Raw genomic sequence first — 16,781 nt, 5'->3', positions numbered from 1 at the left:
TTGATATTTCAGAATTCTCTCATCAACAGCCATAACCTTCCATGCCATCAAATTATCCGTTGGGATTGCTAGCATTCTGGTTGCACTTTTTAATCTTTTTTGATATCATGATAAGGGGGCGGGAAATATATCACCATCATAAATGGAGGCGTGCCTAAAAAAGTTTAAGAACCACTGTTTAGAGTCCTAATAGAAGAACGTGGATAGGGGTTTAAAGAGAGTTGAACATGTTTCATGTTTGACATTGTCTCGAATCATTACGGCAAATCGATAACTTTTTAATTTATCGTCACTTTCTCATTTTCTAACATTAGCAAATTCACTGAGCAGCATTTATAAACAATGTAATTTAGAAATATAATTAAAATACGATTGAGACTATGGCTAAAATTTTTTCACTCGGCTCGCCAACGTCGGCAGCACCCAGTGAAACGCTGACGCCCAGTTTGAAAACCACTGGGCTAGATCGATTCTTTCGGCATAAAGAGAATTCGTTCACAAACTTGATTTTGAAGATAGTATCGCTGATTTTGCTTCAGCGAAAGATCTAAAAGTTCAATTTTGTAATTTTGAGGCAGCTGTTGTTCTTTTCTTTGCGTAATAGATTTGTTCTCCATTTTGGTTTCATATTTTTGACCTTAACGTTGAGACAGTGAGGCTTCTTTCTCGAGCAATGTAGAGCTTCTGAGACGCGGTACATTATTTTATTGAAAATATTGCTTCCACATGAAACTATTTCAAAATTTGCTGCAGTCTAGGGCGGCATGTTCAGCGAAACCTAGGGGCGGCAGTGTATGCTCCTAATACGCCACTGTTGCGATACCATGCCTGAGAGTAGCAGCATAGTTCAGCAACATTGAAATCTCAATGAATGGGAAGTATGTGATGGAAGTTTTGAAATTGAATGTATACCAGGAGTATCACATATGCGTGACCAATTTCGCTTCAAAAGGACTTTATAATATTTTCCCACGAATCTATTGATCGATTGGTCAGTCGCATATACGTGCGATATTTACACTTTATGGTTGAACGAATAGACTGCTGAATCAGCCTTTGAACTTCCTTCAGTGTCGCGCAACTGATTGCTGCATGCGCGGGTGGACTCATTCGATTCCTAGTTGAGTATTAAGCTTCGAATCTAGTTTTTAAGACCCCCGCTGTCACAAACAGCAATTTGTCAATTATGACGTAATTGCTCGAGTCACGACTATGTGCCGTCATTTCCGATATTGACAAACGCATGCTTGTTCAACTAAATGCGTTGCAACCATTTACATATCGTTCCGGTATGGTTATATTTTCCATATATTGATATTATATGCGAGAAATGTTACTGCATTGCAATAGGGCATTCCTCGGTTTTCGTAACCTCAATAATAAATTATATTCTCGATTTGGCGTGAAGGAGGTATTCTTTGGATGAGAGAAAATCGCCGTGTCCCAGATCCTCTGCTTGCCTCACTACTGTTGATTTTACAGTCTCTTTGACTGCATAATAAAGAAAAACATGTCATATGGTGCTCCAGTTGGCTTTATTTGAGGACGACTTTGAAACTTTCTTCTGCATATGACTTGCCTAATTGACATCGAACAGTGGAGACAATTTATTTGTACTCTCGCAAAGCTTGCTAGCAGTGACAGTTATCAGCGCAATAACCCAATCCTAGAAATGCCAAATGGAACAAAATCATATGCCTGCTCTTCAAATGCGTCGTTTCCGATCTTCAATATGCTGTAATTCGTACATAAATCAATACAAATCACAAATCAATACGAATCAGTATGCGCTTTAGACATTTATTACGAAGTTGTTCTCTCTTCGTGTTCAGCCTTATCTAAAACCAGTTCGTACCATAGTTGCGAACCGAAATGAAACATAGGAAAGGAAATCGGTGGATTTTTATGCAACAAATGGAAAGGTGGATATCCATATGAGTCAACGGTGGTTTGCAAACTCGTGTATACTGTTTGATGTGATCAAGTGTCCAACGGTAGTAAATTCTAAACCATAATTTACGGATAGGTTTGCTTTAATATTACAGTATTTAAACACAGAACAATGCGATTACAGAGATGTGCAATGTAAAGTTGTTAGTATGGGTTCTATCTATGTGACATCTTCACGGTTGGTAATGTTACAAATAATGTCGACAACTTGCCTCCGTGAATGTCGATTCGTCCAAAGCTTGGGTTGAAACACTGATACGCACCACGATACCGTGGGGCGCAGTGCATGCAGCAGGTTAGGAATGTGCTACCACAATTAACGGACAGCATCGCAATACTACATTAACGGAAAACTGCTTGTCACATCCCAAACAAGTGACATCTTCGGTTGGTCTTTGCGAAAATTTCGCTTCATTCCGCCAAGGCGTAGTCATTAACGATCCCATATCCCAGCAAACAATACTTGGCAAGTTATCCAAAATTATCCGCCATGTTAGACGGACGGTGTAGCAACGACGCTCGGAACCGATTCGTAACTGGGTGGCAATTCTCCGTCGGCGTACGGCGCGTACTTAGGAGGCGGCTCGCGATGAACGGCGGTATCTTCGTCGCCGGCGAAAAGCGAGAATTCATCGCGCGATGCGAATCCGTCCGAATACAAATGATTTCTCCGTCTCCGCAATCTTGACTGTTCCTTGTTTTGAATAATTAGAATGTTGATGATGACACCGAACCCGAATAGCAATGCAACAGCAAATGATACCGTCAAAGGTTCCATTCCGGAGGTGAGAATCGGTTTACAGATATTTAAATCAGATCGTTCTTACTAACCTCTGCGAATGTTCTAAGAAGAATGCGAGCTGAGTGATTATCCCAGTGAATTCGAATATTCGATTTCATTTGTAAAAGTATTATAATAGTCGCCAGACATTTCACATGCACCAAATCCACAAATGACAGCGGAGCACACGGCACTATAGAATGCACCACTTGTAAATGGCCCTTTACAACCCATAACAACTTTTAACTCCAAAACTAACCCACACACTCTCCTGAACCACAGTCCCAGCCCAGCAAACTTCAACTCACATGCTGAAGTGTAGCATGCTGTTGCGTTACACGTCGTAGACCGGTGGTTCTCAACCTGGGGGGCGCGGGAGGCTCTCAGGGGGCGCGAGAAATAGACAGAGTCAGTATGAATTCTGACTAAACACGTGTTTTACAACCATTCTGAGGATACGATTGTTGAAGATGAAACTTATTTCGTATTCAAGAAAGCTCGCCAAATTCAAACTCCAGCAGTCGCGCTCAACGGAGTATAGGCTGATTTCGACTTCATTTCAGCAAATTTTTGATATTCTTTGAAGATTTAGAGCAATTCCCACGCATAAGTCATTCATTACTTCATAGCATTCGCAGTAGCCTAAAACTCGGTGCGCCGGGTAGCTGTTGTTAATAGCTGGCGGACTGCACTGCTTAAGACAGACTTAGATGTAATATAGGTTACCCGGTTTCACCCTCAATTAGGCTACCCTAAATCAGCACAATTTAATTCAATTCCAAAACTGATCAAATTTAGCATGGCAGGACAGAACGGCGCTCTCTGTAGTCACTACCGGCATTAGGAGTAGTCTCAGTGCAACCTACCTTGAAATAAATTGATGTCCTGTTAAATATTTTGGCTATTTTCAAACAAGTTCGGGGAAATTTGTCACAAATGTTAAAGACTCAAACACTTGAATGCGGATTCAAACTTGGCGTAAGATATACCATATGTATACTATTAGATCAGGGATGGGCAACCTGCGGTCGTATAAGGGAATTTGTGCAGCCGTCGACACCTAATTCAATTAGTATGTGCTGGAGGCCGTCGAGTCGTCGACATGCAAATTGAAATTACGAATTTACTCCCGAATTTTTGAGAGCTTTTAATTAATCTTTAAATTTTCTTTGCGCTCCGCGTAATTCAATATTGCTTCGTTCTTCGATTTTAATATAGTAGTAGTAGTAGTGCCCTTCTCAATCTGAGCCGGAATCGGAATCGTGTGTATTCCACGAAAGAGATTCGTGAAAAGAAATTTTCGAAAGCACTCCCTCAATCAACTCTACCGGTGAATATGATCACATGGGCTGAGAAAGGATAAATATTTGATGGTAATATGTGATACTGCTAGCTGCTATTAATTACGGAATTCATTCGTGAATCTGAAAACTTTTCGTGCTCCACGCGACAACATGCAATCACAGCAACTATTCATAACATTGCCACTCGCGATTTCGGTGCGTACAATAGGCCGTTGTGAAAAGTAGAATAGTCTGGAGTTCACCGGGAATGGATATGGACAGACTAACATGGGTATTTTGCGTCCAGTTAGTTCATTACGGCTATGCCCTGAAATACGGCCTTAGGCTACATAAGTAATCGAAATGCTGCCGTGATTAGCAATAAGGTTACCTACTTCTGTATTAGATGATGTGCTCTTTTTGACATGACGATAAGTGCAGGTGGTGTCAGGGGGCGCAATTTTTTTACCGTCGCCTAGGGGGGCGTATGACCAAAAAGGTTGAGAACCTCTGTTGTAGACCAATATATACCAAACATTCTCTTGCAGCTTAAATTGTATTATCACCAAATGTTGTATACGTACAGTTGAATCCTGTCATAACAAAACTTAAGCTGTAATAAAAGATCAGCTACCACTATACTGGGTTAGTTAAAAGTGACGTTTATTTTTGCTCCTAGTCTTCAGATATACTTCGCATCTCTTTCGATACATCACGATGACTTGCGTAGACCTACGCGCGACATGACGTCATTCTCCTTGCACAAATTTTGCACGACATTTAAGTAGGTGTTACTTAATGCTTGAATTTGCTACGCATGCCAGACCACATCACTGTCGTGGTAACTTAAATATTTACCATTTTACAATCTCAACGGTAATTAAGATGATGCGTGAGCTCGTGACGGCCTGGTTATGCCGAATCGATATATCCGTCTGTATTCTGTATGTTCTACGTGGACAACGCAGCAAATCGACCTACCGCTGTAATAGCTCAGAACCGGAGCCTACGATACTACTAAACTACCAACTAAAATGTTGTTCTATACGCAAAGGTAATAGAGACTGTCGTGACACAAAACGATACTAGCAACAAATACTTTTATCATCGTGCAGACCCGACCTCGGTTTCGATCATTCATATTGCCACCATCCCATTTGGCATGTTGACAACGAATCATTCATCTGCTGGTATTAAAAGTGGACGGTCGATCATGATCATTATCGACATGGTATTGCTGTTATTTGCCTACATTACGACCGTTTATTGTGCGACGTAATCTAGTGCTCACAGTATACCGCTACAATCCCAGTGGCGAGATAACGTAGTGGTATGATCCACTGGTGCAACACCAATGGGTTGCGGGTCCGAGCCCGACCGCGGTCGACTCCGAGCCCGACCGCGGTCGACTCCAGAATTCCTACCTAAGTGTTGGAGGTATATCTAGGCTCCTCCTCGCCACCTCATCAGCGGTGTAACATAAAAGCCTATAGAAGTGGGCCGTACTACAAGTCGGCAAATACGGAATCAAATATAAAAAGAATATCGACCTGGTGTAAAATGACCATTCGGTAGTCGAAACCCCATGAACATCAAGCTAACAAACAAACAACCTTTTATTGTGCGACGTAATCTAGTGTCGTCAGTATACCGCTACGATCGCAGTGACGGGATAGCCTAGTGGTAGGCCGTGCTGCAAGTTGGCAGATACGGAATCAAAATAAAAAGAAGATCGACCTTATGTGAATGACCATTGTAGTCGACAAACAAACCGTTACACGTTAATTGGCCTTGTGAAATACTTTTGTAAAACAATTGCTCATATAAGATGCTGCTGCATGTGTCTTTTCTCATAGATGAACTGATTTGAATTTACCTCGTACCTGTGAATCACAATCTCATTTTGAAACAATCGTTCACCCTTGTGAGCTTGTACCTCACTGCACTTTATGGGGAGTATAGTTAGGTTTAAACGGGGCATAATGAGACGTGACTACGTGCCGTTGACCGGGAATTGAAGTTATAGTTATAAATATATATAAATTGGTGGCAGGCGCACTTCTATAAGCCATTTCAAGTAATGTCATATCAATAATTTAAAATGAGAGTATATTACGTGAAGAGCCCACGTCTCCAGAAGAGGATGCTTAGATTCACATTGTTTAATATCTAATAATATATATAGCGCCGAATATAACAATATATCATTACAACATCTATTATCATCATACGACATAGGGCGCAGTACAGTGTACACAATGCACAATATGCATATTATTAGTTACTACATTTTCTTATCTTGTCACTGCCAGACGTCACTGTTTAATTCGTTAATATGATGCGAACTATAGCCGTGGGGTTCATCGGGACCTAAACAAATTAGATGCTTGCTTATACCAGAACCTATATCCAGCACTTCGCCGAAGTATATTTTTTAGCCCGGAGAAGTACGAAAATACGACAGTTTTCATCCCGAATTATATGAAAGTTAACATCGCATGCCAGCCCTCTTCTCGCTCACACGCAATCACTCGTGTGTACCTAAATATATTCTCGATATGATTCCTAATTTCTGACAACTTTCACAATTGAAGTTAAACCCGTTAAGGTTTCTTCATTGAAATGTTTCGAAATCCGCCTCACCAGAAGTATTGTTTCCTATGCAGGAATTACTCCTGCTATGTAGCGGTAAACATTGTCCCGCTTTCAGCTCATTACTGAGAAGCACGCCATGCAGTCTTGTTTCTGTCATATATTTGCTATTCGTATTGATTAGGTAATTGTACAATACAACTAGACGAGACGTGGGCATGACAACATCGGTTCGCTTTGCAATATTACTGTATTGATTTTGCATTTATGAAAATACGACGTTAGACAATTGGCTCTGTCATTACCAGCAATACGAAAATAGTATTGGAATAGAACAGCTTCGCCAATATAACTCGATTCTGAACGTCACGCTTGTCGGAATATGATCCTATAAGGTATTCATCCGTGCATTGACTTCGTCGCTCAATGTTTGGTGGTTCAATGATAGAGGGTCTTGTAAGTTGTGGGTGTGGACTCCGATTCATTCACGGTACATACCAATATTCTTACATGATTTAACCCAGACAACTGGATATATGGAATCGTGGTTCTAGTATATGTATACATTTGCGAATTTTACGTATGGATGGGCATGGGCATGGATTATAAACAATATAAGTTGAGATTTGGTTTGTGAACTATGCATAAAATTCTGCTGAGGGACTTGTAAAAATAGAAAGTTTTGGAGAACCGAAATATGCTATGTTGGGGATTTACGTCGAGTATTTTTTGCATATATTTCGCGTTACCCTAATCAATCCTGAAACTCACATACACGTGACTTGGCGCGACTATAACACCGATTCCAAAGTCGTGCAAATTAGGGCTGGGCAAAATCTAGTACCTGAGTGATTCGATTCTGAATCACGTATTATGCTTCGAGTCGAGTATTCGAGTATCACTCATTATAACGTCACAGGAGGATGTACTCTGTCAAAGTTCAAATATGCACCTTTTATGCTACAATACAATTTCTGTCAGCCGCCCCATTACAGATCCTTTGGTAATTTTTCGACAATACCGATTTCATTGCACTTCTTGACAATGTTGTGTGATGGCAATGACTTGGGAAATGTGTTATTTCCAGCGGAAGATAGTATCAAAACTATAATTCTCGTTCGGAAATTAAATTCCAGTTGCAAGGAGAGTATAATTTCAGTACTCGAAAATATCGTATTTTACTACACGACTCGAATCAATAAAATTCATAATCAATTCAGATTCGAGTACTCGAAACATTGTGCACAGCCCCAGCAAATACTAAAACAGTCCCGGTGTTGTACAAGTTTTATCGGTAATAATTTCCTGGGATCACCTCCGCTTATTCATTTCTTTCTGGCTGTGGATAATAATTTACCTGACAACAACAAGAAAAAGTAATGAATTCTGTAGTAAACACTTTTAGAGGCAGCCTTAAAATAAAGATGTGATTTAGTGGAAACTGGAGATGAAAGTTAAAAGCCCATCTACTCCCTTCAGTTATACTTTGGGTCACAAGATTCCTCTGAATATGCGGTAACGTATTAATGTCGAAGGTTGAATGAGGCTGCGTTCGGAACTGGATCAAACGTTAGGTTAGGTAAACAAGGCCTTCGTCGGTTAGGGGCTTGTCATTACATTTCAAAGAAACCTTTATAGAAACACCAATGATCCGGTATTACTTTGTAAGATGACAGTACGTCATACGGCAATTACAATTAGTAGCCTATTTCTCATTCAAATTCAAGACAGTGTGGTTAGTGTCAAGACTTTCGCGACCATAGCAATATTATTGCCAAAGCATATGACGCTGACATCTCATTGTGACTATCACCTCACTTTATTAGGGAATTTCATCCTCATCTATATTTTCATTCTTTCTTTCTATAGGCTTACTACCCCTGATCGTACGCATGATACTATAATATCTGCATTACTGCCAAAAGTACGATATTCTGAATTTTCCTGCTGTTACACTTACGCTAAATCTCCAGCATATTCAGTAGGGGTCTTCATAAATGACTTTTTTTTCAAATCGCACTGGCTACTTGATAAAATTGTTAGATTACCTAAATTAAGCCTACACACCAAATTTGGTTCAGTTGTAACAAGTGGCCGCATTGCTACAGGAGAAGAAAATTTCTATTTACTATATAAAAATGAATAACGAAAAATTTGAAAGATTTCTGTCCAACCCATGGTGTTGAGTTTTCTATAGAAACGATGTTCACCAAATTTGGTTCACTTCCAACCAGTGGAAGCGGAGTTATTGCCGTCGAAACATTTTGATTTTGAATAAAATAGTATTTACGGTGACCAATTCTTTAATTATTTATTATAATGGTGCCCACCATAAATACTATGTTATCCAAATCCAAATTTTTCGACGGCAATATCTCCGCTTCAACACGTTGGAATTGAATCACATTCGGTGAACATCGTTCCTATACTCAACCCAACCCTTTCATGGGGTGAACAGAAAATTTTCAAATTTTTTGTTATTTATTAGTTTATAATAAATGCAAACTTTCTTCTCCTGTAGTAATGCGGCCACTGGTTGGAATTGGACCAAATTTGGTGTGTAGGCTTAAATTACGTAACCTAACAATTTTATCAAGTAGCCAGTACGATTTGAGAAAAAAATTCATTTTTGAACACCCCTAATATTCAGGACCGCCTACCAAAAGTTCATTATAGCCATGATACTTGCGTTGAAATCAGACGGTAATAATCCTTACACATATACAATGCCTTGCTAACAAAGATGATACAATCGTATGAACTCTTTCTGCTAGCTAAGAACTTTTTAGGACAACCTTCAGGATGTGCGTTACGTTTACGATGTGAATGAGCTGAGCGCGTCACATGAAATTGTTGCTGCTTGTGATGTAAGTACACTTTTAATTGATCCCGCCTTCAAGACACCTCCTCGGTCACGCCCGTTCTAGGTGCACCTATTTCCCTAGCCTTTTGGCTTGAAAACAATTCCCCATCTATTTTCATCGGCGTGTCAGCGGTATGATGCACGATCCGATCATTGTTGATAGTGGATACTACACATCTAGGCACATTGTTGATGAATCGAGCAATATCAGGTATGTCCACGCCTTCAAGTCTGTTTATGGGCAATGCTATATATTCACTTTTCACATATAGTCTATCAATCGCATCACCTACGCACGAAATTGAATTCTCTGTAGAGTAATATATCACTCTGACATTCGAAAGTCATTTTCTCCGCCCATAATCATTAACCCTCAATGCAATGTATATATACAATTATGCATGGTGTACCGAATGTATTTTCAATATATTTCTATAGTGCCTGTGATCATGTCACATTTGTATGTATGGAAAAGTACTGGTTGCTTCACCTGCTTGATTGCAGGTATTGGTAAAGCGAGGTTTATAACCATTTCGTCTTTTCTGGGTAAATTGCCATTATCGTCCCGGTTATTTGTCATAAGTTTTAACGGTCCATTGGCCAGTTCCATTATTGTTACAGTTGATGGTGTTGTTCGGTGGAACGTCATATGAATTGCAGAGATGAGCGGGTTGAATTTCTATGTCCTAATCCAATCCAAATCCGAACCTTCAAATCCAAATCCAAATCCTAATTCATAACTTTTTCATATTCAAGTCCATGTCCAATCCTAATCCGATTCCCACTGGCAATTCAGAAAAAATGCTAATTTATGCAAGGGAGGGATTGGAAATTTTTTCTTTCACAACCAACGATTCCCTTGATTCAAGATAACTAGGTAACCACAAGTACATTAATAACTGATCTGAATAAAGTTTGTCGCCATTCGCCACGCGACATATCAATCTCCCAGAAAATCGGTAAATCCAATCCAAGTCCTAATCCGTTCAGAGAAAAATCTCTAATCCTAATTCAATCCAAATCCGACAAAATTTCGCAAATACTGTTTTTTCCCATCCTAATCTTAATCCATGCTCAATTGCTCATCTCTGATGAATTGACTAGGGCAAATGTCGCTTAATATATTACTAGTCAAAAGTCAGAGACTGATCAGAGCACAGGTTCCGTATCGAGTCGAGAATTCGCGTTTTCCTGTTACGACGTCGCACGTCGGAAATGAGGACCATTCGAAATATACGAAAATTCAGTTTATGCAGATACACATTACATACTTCGTGAATAACCAACTTATGCATATTATACGCCGCTTTTGTCCCGTGAATATATGTGAACTCGGGTGTCGGTGTCATTATTTCCAATTTTAAAATGTTCCACGGCCCACCCCGACATTTGGTAAGCTGATCACTAGAAAAGGCGAGCAATTTCACCATACCTACTTGCGGCCTATTTGGGGTGTTTCAGATTAGCTTCCTAAGCGTTGAAGGTTGATTGACCTTTCACGTGACATGAGAGTCGACTTTCTAGTTGAAGCGGTGTTTGGAAATTTGAAGTCGCGTGTCAGCACTGTGAGCATCTTCGAAAAGCTACTTGCAAATATAGCAGCAATTGTGCTGTATCTTCGGTTAATTGACTTCGTGTTTGTTTGTTTGTTTGTTTATGTACTCCCACGCATACAGCAGTGGCGCTTATTGAGGTTACGTGCACCACGACAGTAACTGCAGTAATGTTCAGTGTCTCCGACTTCGTAATCTTTCGGACGGGTTTTACACTCGCGCTTCTTCACCGTCGGGCTCTTTCGTTTGCACGCGCCCTTATCTGTCTGTGTCTTTACTGCCTACGTTTAGCTCGGCTCAGCTTCACTCTTGGCCCAGATAAGCCTACGACGCATAGGGAATAGGCAGAGCCGGGGTTCGAGTCCACTCCCATTGGTGTCGTGACGGTGGTGTCTTAACTAACTGCGCCACTGGCTTCTCCAAATGTTTTTGTCTTTCTGTATCGATTTGCTCGTTACATCGTGTAAGTTGTAGGTTTCAGAGAGGAAATATGGATTAAAACAAAGCGAATGACAGACGGTCGACAACCGCACGCGTCCTATGACATCATATAGTGTAAATTTTCTTAACTAGACCACGGAATGCACACCTGTACTGGCGCATTGCAGAGCTTAATCGTAATGGTGGTGTTTGAATCGTTGGTACAAATTTACGTGAAACCAACCTAGACAGACTGATTAGTAATAGTATTAGTCAAAGTAGTACAGTAGGCTATTCAAGTAGAAGTAGAAGTAGCGGTGCACAATTCTACTCTATAGTACGTGTAGAAGTACTGTTTCTAAAGCAGCAAAAATCACTTGCAGTTGAAGCAGAATTTGCTGTTTTTGAAAACTACATAAGGAAGTAAGTTTTGAAAAGTAGTCTGGATAAGCTCTCAAAACGTCAAAATGTGTGACAGATGACGAAAGTGCTGACAGCTTGGGTTGTGTTGCTATATCCCTTGCAGGATATATACTGTTCAACAGCATGAAGATTCGACATCATCGCTTTGGTCTCTCTCTCTCTCTCTCCTATTGGAAGAACATACTACTTCTACCTGACAAACTTTAAATGTGGCGAGATAGCGCAGTGGTATAATCCGCGGCTGCAACACCAATGGGATTCGGGCTCGAGTCCGACCGAGGTCGACTTCAGAATTCCTATATACTTAAGTGTTGGAGGTTTACCTAGGCTCCTCCTCGTCACCACCTCCTTACAAAAAGCCTAGAGGTTGGCCGTGCTATAAGTCGTTAGTTACGGAAGAAAAATGAAGAATAACAGCCTGATGTAAATTACCATAGTAGTCGACAAACACCATGAATACCTCAAAGCAAATTCAAATAGCGATAACTATGCTAGTAAGTCACAAAATATCACGAAGTAGTGGAAGTAGCGGGAAATTACATTTCCATGAGTAGGTACTGCAAGCCGAGGAACTTTAGTTGCGTACTTCGAAAAAGTACAAGCCCTTCGTTAGTGACCACCTCTCATTGCGAGACAAACCACTGCCCAAGCTTCACGTCGCCATAACCAGGGCTTCGGAGCAGCCGTAAATTTGCATTGCTCCGGCTCCGGAGCTTTCTTCTATCATACATTAGCTCCGGCTCCAGCTCCGGAGCCGCAATATTACCACTGCTCCGGCTCCAGCTCCGGCTCTGAAAACGATCGAAGGTGTCTGTCTACATCCGGGGAGGGCAACATGTGGCCGGCGAGAAGGTTTTGAGTAGCCCGCGAGCTAATTTCCCATTACATTATCAAAATTCTTTTTATCGAAATTGAATTGCTCAGATTGTGAGCTTGCAAGGTCAACCAAAAATATGATTAGTCTGGCCGCGACACTTGAGATGTTGATGACTAAAATATCAGTTCCGGCGCATTGGCAGATTCAGGGTCCTGTCACATTTTTAGTAAATCGTCGTACATTACAATAAACTAAAAAAGTAGTAAAATTTTTCTTCACGCTTCGCGTGTTTAATTGTCACACGATTACTTGCTTTGTAGCCTAACCCCACCTGAAAATGAAAAAACGCCTGATTTGGCCGATTGAGTCTAACTATATTCGCAATTACGAGAGAAAGTCTTTTCGCGTTTGCGCTCGCAGAAAGATCGTCGACGATGGAATGTATAGGCACAAAACGATTGTCGTATATTAGAGAAAATCTTCGATATCGATATGTCCAGATGCCGAATAGTCCTGTCCTTGCAAACTGAGCCCTGTGGGCGGTGTACAGTCGACCCGCAACATACCCAAGTAATAATAATATTAACTTTGAAAATTTCACGCGCTTGGCGCGGCTAGTGGGCAGCGCACTCGTTCGTCAATTTCATGCGGCCCTTTAGCCGAAAAGGTTGGCTACCCCTGGTCTATATAGATTACTAATTTACCCGTAGGATGGTTATCTATAGTAATCTAGACTCTAGAGTCTGTCAGCCGTCAGTAACATCGGATGCAGCAAGTAAGACATAGGTGCCGCCGTGCCGGCTTGTCACGTCATATTGAATACTTATCAATTGTCGATAACATCATAGTTGCACTAGAACGCACGTTACTCGGTGGCATTGCTGTGTACAGCATTAAAATTCTGATGCGGCGTTTTAACACTGGCCCTGTACTCGGTAACATTAAACCATACAGCTCAATTCAATCTTTAAATGTGCGATTATTGTTCAACTGTATATGTAGTAAGAGCAATATTGGCGGATATCACGACGTGATCAATAGAAATTCGATTTGTACCAAATGGCCAATGGTTTGACGTTCGATATTGGTGCACTCGTTAGTAGTCCATACGATGTCGATCAAGTTTTTCGGAGTATAATATTTTCTCGTTGAAACGAATCAAGTAATCGAATTAAACACTGTGCCATGCATGTTGCGCTGTGCCCATAACGAATTAAACTATGCAGTATGCACATTGCACATTTATAAGTCACAGTGCGCGATAATCCGGGAATACTAGAGTATCAAGCAGAAATCAAGAATGAATTTACGAAACAGATGATTACAAATTGGAAATCGCGTATCAAATCAGTAATTTTTCTCCAACATAAAATACCATGGGGTCCTGACTCCTTACATCGCATTGAGTAGCTCGCACAGCGACAATTGTTTGCTGAGTGTAACGGCGTATTTGGGCTACTCTTCTGCCATCCCCTATTTACGCTCGAAAATCCTTATTGGAGTGAATGACGATCATGCGCAGTAATGAATTCCAATTAGTATGCATAATTGCATACTCAATAACACTGTCCAATTTCGCGGCCCGATTAAAGAACTAACACGAAAGAACGAGTATTTGCTCATCTGACTCATAGCAACGACGAGATGAAATTTCTCGGCTCGTGCTCGTCATATCGACATGTGCAACGAAATCACGTTTTTATCCTCTCTCCCATTTCGCGTGATATATAGAAATCATTATTTTCGAATCGTATGCAATTGACCAACACGGTAGTGCTGATGATGAAATTGCGGGTATGCCGAATACCCACAATATTCAAAGGCATATTTCGAATACCGCGAGGTTCGGCACTCATGTATGGAAATCAGAGAAGAGCGGATTTTGAAATTTCTATGTCCTAATCCAATCCAAATCCAAACCTTCAAATCCAAATCCTAACCCTAATCCATAACTTTTCTTATTCAAGTCCATGTCCAATCCTAATCCGATTCCAACTGGAAATTCAGAAAAAATACTAATTTATGCAATGGAGGGATTCGAAAATTTTCTTTCACAACCAACGATTCACTTGATTCAAGATAACTTAGTAACCATAAGTACATTAATAACTGATCTGAATAAAGTTTGTCGCCATTCGCCACACGACATTTCAATCTCCCTGAAAATAGGTAAATCCAATCCAAATCCTAATCCGTTCTGAAAAAAATGTCCAATCCAAATCCAATCCAAATCCGACAATATTTCACAAATCCTGTTTTTTCAAAACCTAATCCTAATCCATGCTCATCTCTGATGGAAATTGAACATTGAACATATGACTGCTATGCCGGTAAATCCCCGGGAACGGAAAAGGTAGCGCCAAAGAGGGAAAGCTTCTAAATTTCGCGAAGGCCTGCTGTTGAATTATGTGAAATCAGCAGATATAGTTGTTGCATATATAATAGCATCTTTTGAAATACGCCGGAGCCGGAGCTACCCCTCAAATAACTGGCTCCAGCACCGGCTCCGGCTGAATTTTATGTAGAGCTCCGGCTCCGGCTCCAGCTCCGGTAAAAATGCACGGCTCCGGGCTCCGGCTCCGGCTCCAAAGCCCTGGCCATAACCGTACAATACGGAACGCAGATGGTGGTACCATGTCACAGATCTTTTTTTGTTGTTACAATAGTCCGTGACATAACCAACTGCTGTGCTGCCTGCTGTCCGTATAAGCCTCGTATTTCTTTATTTGAAATTGGCGATGGGACGTAATTGCCGCCTTAAAGATTTGCGTTCATGGCGTACTTTTCAAACTACTCCGAGTGTACACGAACGCGACACTTTTTGGGCTCGCAACATCCCTTTCTATCTTTAAGACATAATGTAATATCACAAGACACAATATCAACAATACCGGATTGTGCTAATAAAGCAATTCACGATAGAAATGCATCAGATGATCATGAAGATTTATTTGACTGACATTTCAATAATAACCATGATGAGATAGCCGTGATCGGTCCGCACACTCATGAGGGATAGGCGAAATGGAATTATAGAGGATGTCAATCCAACTACAATATCCATGCTCAAATCCAATCATTACTTTCAAATATTTCTTTCATGTATCTGAAATAGAGACCAGTTGCATTTGAAGTTGTCGGTATTGAAATAGTGCTGTAGTGCTAAGACAATACTGTCGTATATCGTCAGCCGCGATGACGATTGACTGCTGGCAATCGAACCCACTTTGCCCAATGTGAAAAAAAATGTTGCTGTTGCTGTTGCTACTGGCTTAGTATTCCGAGTATTTCGGCAATATTAACTCCTGTGCTGTTGACTTTCAGCACGGTCCATTTTCGCTGCAGGCTTTTTGTAAGACCCAACTAATGCTATTAAAATAGCAAGGAGGCGCCTTCCAGCACTTGGCTTCCAAACCCTGGTCAGATTCTGACACGCAACTCGTTGGCGTCGCAGCTTTCGAAGTTACAAATGAGCCATCTCACGACGATCATTCCCAGTGTTGCCAACCGCGGCTCTCAGAGCCGCATGCGGCTCCAAGGTAACCTTCTTGCGGCTCCCATTAATCTCTAAATATGGCACAAAAATATAGTAGTCGACAGTTGTTGTTTGTTTATTGTCAATTTGTGTATATGAATGCTGAAATAATGATTTTAGTAATGTCCAAAGTTGTCCAATGCCGCTTCTAAAAACCGGGAAAGAGAACTCTTGCAGACTGGTGTCATACGCATGGATGATTACTACGGCAAGTTTTTGCAACTTTTGCAACATATTTTTACAACTTCCAAAATACTCAGCAGTTATGTAGTATGGTGTTTTATGCTGCTTGGAGAAATCTTATATTGCAACTTTTCCATATTTGCATGCAACCTTTTGCAACTTTTTTCGATTTTTCGTGCAATTAAATTTTTTACTGGAAATATTTGGCACAATATGTAAATAGATCGCTTGATTATTTCACTGCCGTTTAAATTTGGGGTCCTTTCTGATTTGTCGTACATTCAGGTTAGACCAGTGGTTCCCAACCTTTTTGTGTTATTTCCCCACTTCAGATTTATTGCGAGCCTTCATTCCCCACTACCCAAAACTTCTGTCATTACG

General features: G+C 40.7%; 1 long non-coding RNA gene across 1 annotated transcript; it reads right to left on the bottom strand.

The window, feature by feature from the left end:
- Positions 1–1,776: 1,776 nt before the first annotated feature.
- Positions 1,777–3,041, bottom strand: LOC145438888 (uncharacterized). Its single transcript, XR_013915047.1, has 2 exons — positions 2,714–3,041; positions 1,777–2,644 (listed from the first exon to the last, which is right to left on the bottom strand). It is a non-coding gene; the product is annotated as an uncharacterized LOC145438888 (long non-coding RNA).
- Between the last annotated feature and the right edge of the window lie 13,740 nt (positions 3,042–16,781).

This window comes from Botryllus schlosseri, chromosome 5 (assembly GCF_051294905.1).
Source record: "Botryllus schlosseri isolate E-star chromosome 5, Bs_hap1, whole genome shotgun sequence".
NCBI classification, from domain to species: domain Eukaryota; kingdom Metazoa; phylum Chordata; class Ascidiacea; order Stolidobranchia; family Styelidae; genus Botryllus; species Botryllus schlosseri.
This window is presented reverse-complemented; position numbering and strand designations above follow the sequence as displayed.